Source organism: Mustela lutreola, chromosome 7, assembly GCF_030435805.1.
Source record: "Mustela lutreola isolate mMusLut2 chromosome 7, mMusLut2.pri, whole genome shotgun sequence".
Taxonomy (NCBI): domain Eukaryota; kingdom Metazoa; phylum Chordata; class Mammalia; order Carnivora; family Mustelidae; genus Mustela; species Mustela lutreola.
Genome location: NC_081296.1, coordinates 52848733 through 52859290, shown reverse-complemented (window position 1 = coordinate 52859290; position 10558 = coordinate 52848733). Strand labels below are relative to the sequence as shown.

At 38.5% G+C, this 10558-nt stretch overlaps 1 non-coding gene across 1 annotated transcript; it reads left to right on the top strand.

Annotated features, from left to right (window-relative positions):
• Positions 1-169: 169 nt before the first annotated feature.
• Positions 170-241, top strand: TRNAQ-CUG (transfer RNA glutamine (anticodon CUG)). Its single transcript has one exon. It is a non-coding gene; the product is annotated as a tRNA-Gln (tRNA).
• The last annotated feature ends 10317 nt before the right edge of the window (positions 242-10558 follow it).

The following is a 10558-nucleotide window of genomic DNA, read 5'->3' as shown; positions in this document are numbered from 1 at the left end:
CAGCCGCTGCTTGCCATCCTCTCAATGGCCTTTCCCTCGTTCCTCGGGCCAACATGCGGGGAAATGGGGTGCTGGGAAGCGCGTCAGTCCCGCTTGGTTGGTAGGTTTGTCGAGGGGGGCGGGGTTTTCTAAGAATTAGACTGCTGAAGGCGGTTGTGTTTTTTGTAGTGGTTCCATGGTGTAATGGTTAGCACTCTGGACTCTGAATCCAGCGATCCGAGTTCAAATCTCGGTGGAACCTACATCTTTCCGTTTTTTCCGTGAACACATTTTGACTTTACTATTCATTAAGTGATTGTTGTACAGCTACGGTATATTATGTCCTTGAACGAAGTGGAGGCAGAATTTCTCGAAACATAACCTTTGCCTGCGAAGACCCGTTGGTTCTATAGTCATTGTCACCTGGGTGTCTCCGAAGGAGCCTCTTCACTTCGCTTTTTTTTTTTTTTAACCTGGGCCTTTGCCTCAAAGCTAGCTTTCAAAAGCTTCGGTGTAACTTGATTCCTTTTGCTAGAATTTTCAACCTCCAATTTCATTCAAGGGCAGGCGCTTTTCACATTTTTCCTCTGGAAATCCCTCAAACTATCTCCAGATGTCGTTTGGAGAACTTCGCCCACCCTCCTCATCAAGATTCATCAAGAACTTCTTGAGCCTTATTTGTCATCCTCTAAGCTAAACCTGTTTACATAATTATTTCATTTAAAAAGCAGAGCAGAGAATGGCAATTTTCATTTTAGCAGAAATGTGGATACTAAGACTCCAGTGACTTGCCAAAGATCACGCAGCAATGATCTGTTTTTAAAGAGTTATGTATTTGAAAAGAGTTATGTTATTACAAAATGTTTTTCCCCTTTGCTGCCATACCCCCTACCGCCTATATGCAAACTCTCAATTTAGACTTTTGGACAAGGGTGCCTGTGGTGAGCAGAATAATAACTCCCTGAAGAGGTCCACTTCCCAATCCCTGAGATCCGTGAATATGTTAAATTAAATAGCAAAGGGGAATTACAGTTAGAGATGGAATTAAAGTTGCAAATCAACTGACTTTAAAATAGAGAAGTAACCTAGATTCTCCAGGTGAGCCTAATTTGTCACAGAGATCTTTAAAGGTGGAAACCGTAAGCAATGATAGGAATGTAGAGGCTTCTAGAAGACAAGAAAAGGCAAGGAAATGGATTCTTCCCTATCGCCCACAGAAGGAATACAGCCCTGCAGACATCTTGATTTTAACCCAGTGAAACCACCATGCAGAATTCTGACCTAGAGAACTATTTGTGTTTTAAGTCACCAAGTTTGTGGTAATTTTTTTTACAACCGCAATAGGAAACTAATAACAGTACCATTTTCAGTGCTTTCTGTGATGGTATAAGTAATGGATGGTTTATCTAAGGCCTAGATACTGCCTTGTGCAAATAAGTATTATCCACATCAGGGGAGATGGACAGTATTCTCAAGCAGCTAAATATTATATACTACAGATAAGACACAGTCCTAGCTCTACTCACTTGAGTAAACAAAATGGTTCCAAGAAAAGGGAGATATCAATAACTAGAGAGTTCTTAAGTTGTAATTAATGAAAGTTCTGGTGCTAAGAAGTGTCACTGTTCAGAGAGACTGAGATAATTAGGAAGAACTCCCTGGAGGAGAAGGAGGAGAACTAGAATTGACACCACTGAAGGAAGAAGCAAGGAAGGAAACTCATTTTGACCAGTAGACCAAATCAGATGATGACGTAAATAAATAAATGTGTTCAGTAAGGCCGCTGATGCCAAAGAGTAATTATGAACTTTTCCCCTTTAAGCAATTCTCAAGGTGTGTCCTGAGAAGGTAAATAGTATTACTAGAGGAAGAATTGCAAGGCCAAATAAATTGAAAAGAATTACACAGTCTCCTTTGCTTTAGAAGTTTCCTTAGCATGTTGGCATTTTAAATTCTAGATATTTCACTCTGAAGAAATCTTTTTTTAACTGTGTTAATCACAGCATTTCCCAGATTCACCAGACCACAGAACTCTTTTCCCATGGAACACCTGTTAGCATCCCTCTGAACTCTTTGGGGGATCCATAAAAGATTTTGGACAGAGGATGATTGAAGTCAGCCTGGTCTTAGGAAAAGTAAGTTGGCTGTGGATGGCAAGACTGGGGTAAAGAAAGACGGAAAGTGTATCACTTAGAAAGCTATTGCAATTAACCAGGTACAAACTGATAGAAATGGAGTACCATTATGGTAATAGAGGAGAATGAAAAATCAAAGGCTGTTATGCAAATAATAATAATAATAATAATAAATTATTAATTAATATATAATATATAATGGGTAAATGGAACCAATGGACAAAGAAGAGAGGGTTTTATTGTTTGTTTTGTTTTGTTTGGAGGAGGGTAGTAATTGCTTGATGTGTCTTTTTTAATCTCTCAAGAAATACAGGAATTTAATGTAAATGACTTAAATAATATAGAAATACAGAGTAAGTCTTTTTCTTTTTTAAGAATTCTATTTTTAAGTAATCTCTACACCCAACGAGGGGTTCAAACTTACAACCCCAGAATCAAGAGTCACATGCTCTGCCAAGAGAGCCAGCCAGGCACCCAAAAATAGGGAGTGAAATTGTAAGGGCCTCCTCCACTTCAATTCCTCCTCCAATTCCAGAGATAACTGTTACATTTTCTTTTAATATATATAAAATCAGGTTATGTGTACTGTTTTTCATTTTGAAAAATCTTTCCACATCAGTCCATACAGTTTTAACTCATTTGCTACAGTTTTTCTTAGCAAGAATATACCATAGTTGGTACAACCATTCCCATTCTCTTAACCTGGGATATGGCAAATACTGAAGGTTCACTAAATTAAAACCTATTCCTAGGCCATTTCTTCATTGCCCACCTGCCCTAGAAGCTGGAAAGCCAAATATTCACTTTCCCAGCTACCCTGCAATATTTTATATACTATATACTATTTGAGTATCTAAAATATTTATGTGAGAGAGAGCAAGAACACAGAGGGAGAGTAAGAAAGAGAAGCAGACTCCCTGATGAGCAGAGACCCCAACGTAGGACTTGATCCCAGAATCCTGAGATCATGACCCGAGCCACCAGGCACCCCTGATTTCTTATTTTATTAATGATGCTCTTTCCCATATGTTAGTTTTAAATTTTTATTTAATCAAATCTCTCTCAGTCATTTTTTTTTATGGCTTCTGGGTATTGCATTTTGCCTAAGAAGGCTTCTCCACACCAAAATTATTCAAAATATTGTTTCTTCAAATGTTTTATAACTTTTTTCTCCATCCAAATTTTATTTATATTGAGGATGATGTGACATAGGGATCTAAATTAATTCTTTCCAAAAGGATAGTCAGTTGTTTCAACATTATTTGAACTGTCCATCTTTTCCCACTGATTTGAAATGCCTAATTTATTATTAATATTATTTATTATAATTAATTTATTAGTTATTAATATATAATTAACTAATAATTGATTTATTATAAATGAGTTTCACATATATGATGAGTCTGTTCTTGAATTTTTGCACCATACCTCTGGCAGCTACAGAGAAACACTGTTCACATGTTCCTTCAAGAAGGAGTCTCTAGTGGCCATACCTCCAAGATCTGCTACAATGTGCACACTGAAACCATGCTCCCTCTGGACTGTTCCAATGACTGAGCATGATGGGGGTACTAGCTAAAATGAGACTCTTCTTGGGGCACCTGGGTGGCTCAGTTGGTTGAAGTTCTGCCTTCAACTCAGGTCATGGTCCCAAGGTCTTGGGATTGGGCCCCATGTCATATTCCCTGGTCAGTGGGGAGCCTGCTTCTCCCTTGCCCCTTTCCCTGCTCATGCTCTTTCTCAAATAAATAAATAAAATATTTTTAAAATAAAGTAAAATTAGACTCTTCTAATTTTACTTTATTTACTATATTATTTTACTATATTACTAATGGAGAGTCTTTGGAGCTCTACATTAGTTTGGTTGAGATTTTCTTAGAATTGCACTACAGTCTGGGGTGTCTGGGAGGCTCAGTCAAGTTAAGCATCTGACTCTTTTATTTCAGGTCTTGAGATCTAGCCCCACTCTGGGCTCCATGCTCAGCAGGGAATCTGCTTGTAATTCTCTCCCTCTCCCTCCACCCCTCCCCTCATGCAGGCACTCTCTCTAAAATAAATAAATCTTAAAAAAAAAAAAAAAAAAAAGAATTGCATTACAGTCTGAGGCTCTTTTTACCTAATCCTCCTTTCTTCCCTCCCTCCTTGCATAGGTATTAGACCTAATTTGTGGTCTGAAGGCTCTATTTCTCCCTTTTGTCCTTCACAAAATCCTGTTAATCAAGTTTTCTATTCCTATGCCTATATCACACTGCTTTATGCTTTATTATAGTATAGCTTTATAGTCTATTTTGATGTCTCATATATGGTACTAAATGAGTAAATATTTGTATAGTGCTTAGAATAGTTCCTGACATCTAATAAGAACCACGTGTATTTGGTAAATAAAAATAGATATAACAGTTCCTTCTCACTGTTTTTCTTTTGTTTTTCTTTTTAATTTACCAGAGAGAGGGGGGTAGAGAGCGAGCACAGGCAGACAGAAAGGCAGGCAGAGGGAGAAGCAGGCTCTCTGCCGAGCAAGGAGCCCGATGCGGGACTCAATCCCAGGACGCTGGGATCATGACCTGAGCTGAAGGCAGCTGCTTAACCAACTGAGCCACCCAGGCATCCCCTTTTTTTTTTTTTCCTTTTTTTGACTCTTTAGGGACTTTCTTTTTCAGATGAACCTTAAACTTCTTAAGTTCCAAAAAGATTCATATTGGGGTTTTTATTAGGATTTCATTACTAATCATTAAAAATGTTTTTCTTAAGAAATGAAATACAGAGTTTGGAAGAGATGAACAAAAATATGAGATTCTGCTTATGAAAATACAAGAAAAGAGTCCAAGAGATCAGAGGTTTAATATCTATTTGGAAGAATGATTAATATGAGAAGGGAAGGGGCACCTGGGAGGCTCAGTCAGCTAAGCATCCGACTCTTGATTTTGGCTCAGGTCATGATCTCAGGGATGGGAGTCTGATTGAGGTTTTCTCTCAAATAAATAAATCTTTTTTTAAAAAAACAGGAGAAGGAAGAGGGGAGAAAAGGCAAAATGTTGACTTTAGTTTCAGGTATATCCAATTGAAATAGCTGGTAGGAAAAGGAAATATCCAGTAAAAAGCATAGAAATATAGATTTAGAAATGTCTTAATAAAAGAAGCAAGATCTGGAATGTATCCCATCCTCCACTGCCTGGGAGGCAACTTACATGGTCATTGAAAACAAAGTGGGGACTGATAGGTCTGTACATAAACTCCAAACCAGCCATTCACTTGCTGTATCGCCTTTAATAATTTATCTAATCCTATTGAAGCTCAGCTCCTTATCTGTGAAATGAGGACAAACGTGAAGATTGAAGTAATTTATGTAAATCTTAGCACCATGCCTGGCACATCATAAATGTTCAGTTAATGCATTGGGTCTCAACAAGGGCCAGTTTTGCCCCTAGGGAATTTGATAATGTCTGGAGATGTGTTTCATGTACAACTGAGAGGCCCTATAGGCATCTAGGGGGGTGAAGACCAGGAATGCTGCTCAACATTCTACAATACACAGATAATACACAAAGAATTATCTGGCCCAAAATATCAATAATGCCAAGGTTGAGAACGATGAGTTAATAGTAAAGACTAGCCAGAGGCCTCTGGTGGGAAAAGGGCAGCATACCATGAGCCTCACCTCTCCAACCCTGGTCATTTTTGAAAGGCTAAGCGTACCCCCCAGGCCTCAGGAAGAGTGTCCAGGACAGATATTTTCCTTCAGTATCTCATTAAGCAGAGCGCAGGGATCCACCAGCCTGACACAAAATACATCCATATGTGGGTCCTATTAAGTAAACAGATCTCAGTGTCCTATTTATTGATCCAAAAGGATTTTTACAGTGTCACTCACTTTATAACTACTAAATTCTACATATCAATTTCATGCTCCTTTTTTTTATAATAGTAGGTTTATTTCACAATACAAATTTTTTGAGAAAAAAACAGACCTATGAAGTGGTGACATTTGTTTTCTTGCTTTTTATCTTTTCAATTGAGTATATTGTAAGGTAACAAATCATATAGAAGACAAGGAAATCCTCAACTTCAATTATCTGGTTACAGTCACTAGAGCACCAAATAGTCTTAAAGGAAAAAATGGTAAAAATATACATATGTGTACATATATTTAAATTATAAACATATACGTTTAAAATAAATGTATATTATAACTTATTATTTATACCAAAATGCTATGTAGCTCAATTATATTTTTTCCATATCATAAAATTTTAATCAGAATAACTTCTGACTTTTATTATAACACTTTACTCTTCACATATTCTTAGTCTTCTAGGCTCAGTACTCGTAGATCACAAATCATTTAGCACAGTCATTTTTCAAAAATTGAAAGGAGGAACACTATCAAGAGGGTGAAAAGATAACCCACAGGATGGACAAAATAGTTACAAATCATATATCTGATAAGTGGTTCATATCCAAAATATATAAAGAACAACTACAATTCAACAATAACAAAACAACAACAAAGGAAAAAAGCCACTCAATTCAAAAATGGACAAAGGACTTGAACAGACATTTCTACAAAGAAGATATGCAAATGGCCACTAAGCACATTAAAAGATGCTCAACATCATTACTCATTGGGGAAATGCAAATTAAAACCATATGAGATACCACTCTACACTCATTAGAATAGCTATTATAAAAAACAAAACAAGTGTTGGAAAGAATGTTGAAAATCTGTACCTTGTACACTGCTAGTGAGAACGTAAAATGGTACAGCCACCGTGTTAAAGAGTTTCATGGTTCTTTAAAAAGTTAAACATACAATTACTATAGGGAACAGCAAATCTACTCCTAGGTATATCACCCCAAAATGGGAAAGCACGGATTCAAAACAGATACATGTACACCAACATTCATAGCAGCATTATTCACAATAGCCAAAAAGTAGAAATAACACGGGTTCCATAAAGAGAGGGATGGATTAACAAATGCGGTATGTACTAACAGTGTCATGTTAGCCTTTAAAAAGGAGCAAAATCCTTATACATGCTATAAATGTGTGACTCCTGAATACATTATGCTGACTGAAATAAGCAAGGCACAAAAGGACAAATATCATATGATTCCACTTATCAGAGGTACCAGAATGAGTAAATTCTTAGAAAGTCGAAAGGACCGGGGAGCTATTGTTTAGTGGGTACAGAGGTTCCGTACGATGAAAGAGTTCTTAAAATGGTGGTCTTAGTTGTGCATCATTATGAATGTACCTAATGACACTAACCAACTGACATTGGTTAAAATGGTGAGTTTTATGTATATTTTAACACAAAAAACTAAAAGGAACTGGATTTCAGCTTTTAAAAAATGAAGAAAAACAGGAAACAGAAGGTCAGGATAAAAGGGCAGATAGTGGAACAAGACTGGGACAGGCTACTGTGAGTTCCTCGGGCTTTCCAGGAGCCCTGTCATTCTGGGGTTCTTTGCCTCTTTCCTCACAGCCTCCCAGAATTCCTATAGGCTGGCTGGCTTTTTAAACCAAAGTTAGCTTGTTCATCTGCATCCACACCCAGCCCAGAAAAGTCACCCCCCTGAAAATCTACCATGACAATCATTTCTTTGGATGAGTACCCATTAGCAGCCACCTCCCTTCCCCACACTCTTGCCCTGTGCCTTTGTGTGTGGTCGTGTGTTTACTACCACCTCCTAGATGAGTGAACTGGCTTTGGCACTATGGAACCCCATCAAGTCCATGCAATATCCCATGTGGATAAGAGCTACACTCATTCAAAAGAGGAAAAAAAAAAAACCTAGCAGACTGTAAGGACCTATTTAGAAACTATCCCTGCTCCCCTTCCCCCAGGGGATTTACTTGGAGACAAGTCCCGGAAACCAGCTTCAGGTAACAAAGCCCAGATACGAAAGTGGGTCAGGCCAGGTGGAGACATCTGATCAGTGGGGGGATGCATACTGTCTCCCTGGTTACCAAGAAGTATGGGCCCTGCCCTTTGGGCATCAATTCCAATCAAGGTGTAATAGGCTGGTTCAAATGTCTACTAGAGTAAATTTTAACTCACTTGGTCACTAGCATCACTGTGGAGTTTCCTGTGTGTGTTACAATCTCATTGGCCACCTGTGCGTGGCCAGGCCAGACCGCATGGCCTTTGCCCTTAAAAGCTAGTCTGTAAAACAGAGAAGGGCCACCCTCTCTTGTAAGAGGTGCGTCCCCGAACATTCGGTTAGATTCTTGATGCTCGGCGCGAAATAAAGCTTTGCTTGACCTTCGCTTTGTATCAGTCTCGCTTCTTTAATCACGGACCAATTATTGGGGCATAACACAGACCACCAGTCTCATTTTTGTTTCTCAATCACCGGGGTGATGGTGGGGGGGTGGGGGGAACTTAGATCTTTCACTAATTAAAATAGATATGCCGGGGCGCCTGGGTGGCTCAGTGGGTTAAGCCGCTGCCTTCGGCTCAGGTCATGATCTCAGGGTCCTGGGATCGAGGCCCACATCGGGCTCTCTGCTCAGCAGGGAGCCTGCTTCCCTCCCTCTCTCTCTGCCTGCCTCTCTGCCTGCTTGTGATCTCTCTCTGTCAAATAAATAAATAAAATCTTTAAAAAAAAAATAAAAAATAAAAAAATAAAATAAAATAGATATGCCACAATACTAAACTGGTCATGGTGAACAAAAAGATAAAAGTGACATCTTTAGATGCAGAGCCAAAGCTTGAAACAGGGAAATAATTACTGTATGACCCAGTCAGTCCACTCCAAATTATTTATCTGGAAGACATAAGAGCATATAGCCATGCAAACTCTGATATGTGAATGTTTGTAGCGTACTTCTTTGTAATAGCATGAAACTGGGAATAGCCCAAATGTTCATGAAAAGATGAATGGATAAGCACATTTTGGTGCATCTACACAATGGAATATTACTTCGTAATATTGGCTACATACAACAAAGTGCCTGAATCTCAAAATAATCATACTGAGTGAAAGAAGCCAGAAGGGGGTGTGGGGAAGAAGCCAGAGGGAAAAAAGTACACATTGAATGATTCCATTTATATAAAGTTCTCAAACATGCAAAGTGACCTACAGTGAAAGAAAGCAGATAAGTAGTCTAGAGAAAAAAGGGGGTGATGTGGCGGTTCAAAGGTATGAGGACATTTGTGGGGATGAGGGATGTCTTTGTTGTCATGATCCCAGAGTTCTAGGATCAAGCCCCATGTCAGGTTCCCTGCTGATCAGGGAGCCTGCTTCTCCCTCTCCCACTGCCCCCCTGCTTGTGTTCCCTCTCTCACTGTCTCTCTCTCTCTGTAAATAAATAAATAAAATCTTTAAAAAAAATTTTTTTAAAAATACGTGTAAGTAGTATCACCTTCCATTCACACAGCCACTGGCCTGGTATAAGCTCTCCTTCCCCACCATTATCCTACAACCTAGCCTCACCCTCACTCCAACATGGGCTGCCAGAATTATCTCCACAAAGGACACCTCCAACCACATGACCCCAATTATCTAGAGCCTATCATAGCCCATCACTGGAAAATCCCAAATATGTATAGCCATGCAAAAAACTAAAGGTTATAAAATAAAATGTTAGAAGTGGTTACCCCTAGAGAGTAGGATCATGGGTGAATTTTTTTCTTTTGCTGATCTGTTTTCTATATTTTGCAGCAGTTTTTTAAATAAAAATATCCTTATTGGTCTTGCTTAAGATCATTCTTGCAAAAAAGAATGAATACTCATTATAAAATATTCAAATAATACTAATACAAACAATATTAGACTACAGTAAAGTTGGAACAGGCAGTTTGCTTCCTCCTGGTCACCACACTGTGGTCATCACCTTCCATCCACCCACCTTCCATCCAGGAAGCAGCCAGGAATTTTCTGGGGATTATCTCCACCCACAGTTCTAGGAGTGGCTTTTGGAATGGTCGAAAACTACAGTTCTCAACCTTAGCAACCAAATCCTGATATTGTAACAAATGTTCCATAATACTACTTTACCATCCTGACTTATTAAATCAATAGTTCCTATATCATGATTTAATTTATGATATAACACTATAACTATAATATAAAGGAGAGATAATAGGAAAATAATTCATTACAACATGATATGTATTTTAATATGTAAATGCTTGGGCACAACAATAATAGAAGACATAATGAGGAAGTTAGATGCTTACACCTAATGGCAGAATCACCATTCATTCAACAAATAGTTTTTGAGCTCTATGTATTGGGCACTGTCCTAAATTTACTAGAGATATAGACAGAAATCACAGCTTTGTGAAACTTACATTCTAACAGGGTGATGGGGTATAGCCAACAAACAATCAACATGATACATAAGTAAATTATATATTAGATTAGAAGTTAGTAAGTGTTATTGGCGGGGGTGGGGAGAAAACAGAGTTCAGAGCAGTAGGGAAGCCGGTAGTGGG